We start from the raw sequence: 1,423 nt of genomic DNA on the forward strand, positions 1-1,423 counted from the left end.
ATCTGGGTTGCATGTCCTATCCTTGGTTGGGGTACATACTGAAGATAACTGATCAATGTCTCTCTCTCTCACTCTCTCTCCCTTCCTCTCTCTAAGCATGTCCTCTGGTGAGGATTAAATAATATATACATATTTTGTACAGAGTGTGTGGGGGTCTCCCTAAACTGACTTAGCACTATTCTTGCTAAGACTGGAAGATACAGGCTGCCAAGGACGGAACATGGAAGGACAAGGACAAGGCCTAGTTGAGAAGAGGGCTCATAAGAGCCTGGTGTAAATATGGCAGAGTCTCAGTGTGCAGAGGGCTATTGGGGCGTGATCGCACGCTGCCCACATATCTGACCTGCAGCCTCCAGCCTCACCGGCAGGGCTAACTAATGACTTTTGTCTCTAGTTCCTTCATCGGCAGATCTGATACCACATGTCCCAAAGGCTCCTTCATACATCACCTTGTCAGCCTGGCCAGGGGCCAAATGCCAGGCAAGCAATGACATGGCTACCAGTCAGGGCATCTAGGACCCTAGAGATCACTCCCAGTAGCGAAGGGAAAAGGCAGACCTCTCTGAGGTCAGGTTAAGTCTCCCGCACACTCTGAGATTGTCTGGGTGAGGGTCTATCTGCTCCCCCCACACACACTTTTCCTTGTTCATCCCTGGAGTTTCCACTCTACAAAGACTTTGGTGGTGATGGGTCCACCTGCCCTTGAGTGAGAAGCCATCTTTATCAAATACTTACCACTTAATGCCTGGCCATATGGCTCGGTGTTTGAGCATCAACCGATGAACCTGGAGGTCACTTGAGCATCACGATGAACCTGGAGGTCAGGTTTTGACTCATGGTCGGGACAGGTGCCCAGGTGTGGATTCGATCCCCAATAGGGGGCATGCAGAAGGCAGCCGATCAATGGTTCTCCCTCATCATTGATGTTTCTATCTCTCTCTCCCTCTTCCTTCCTCTCTGAAATTAATAAACAAAAATATATTTTTAAAAGCAATACTTACGACTGAAGAGCACCCTAAGGGGATTTTCCATATCTATTCCCTGTCTGAATAAGTACTATGGAGCATCTACAAGGTACAAAATATATGTTAACATTGAAAGAAAAATTCTTTTTTTTTTAAAATATATTTTATTGATTTTTTACAGAGAGGAAGGGAGAGAGATAGAGAATTAGAAACATCGATGAGAGAGAAACATCGATCAGCTGCCTCCTGCACACTCCCCACCGGGGGTGCACCCGCAACCAAGGCACATGCCCCTGACTGGAACCGAACCTGGGACCCCTCAGTCCGCAGGCTGACGCTCCATCCACTGAGCCAAACCGATTTCGGCTAATTAATTTCCTTTCAATGTGCATGAATTCATGCACCTGGCCACGAATTTGATTATAAAAAAGAACGGAGGCTGTTTCCAGTATCATTTC

The 1,423-nt window shown here is 47.1% G+C and overlaps 1 long non-coding RNA gene across 1 annotated transcript in view; it reads right to left on the reverse strand.

Annotated features, from left to right (window-relative positions):
- LOC102752633 overlaps nucleotides 1-1,166 on the reverse strand; it is a 10,868-nt gene extending 9,702 nt beyond the window's left edge. The window contains exon 1 of the long non-coding RNA XR_435359.1: nucleotides 1,145-1,166. This is a non-coding gene — a long non-coding RNA (uncharacterized LOC102752633). The remainder of the gene's footprint in view (nucleotides 1-1,144) is intronic.
- Between the last annotated feature and the right edge of the window lie 257 nt (nucleotides 1,167-1,423).

Source organism: Myotis davidii, unplaced genomic scaffold (assembly GCF_000327345.1).
Source record: "Myotis davidii unplaced genomic scaffold, ASM32734v1 scaffold1855, whole genome shotgun sequence".
In the NCBI taxonomy this organism is placed as follows: Eukaryota; Metazoa; Chordata; class Mammalia; order Chiroptera; family Vespertilionidae; genus Myotis; species Myotis davidii.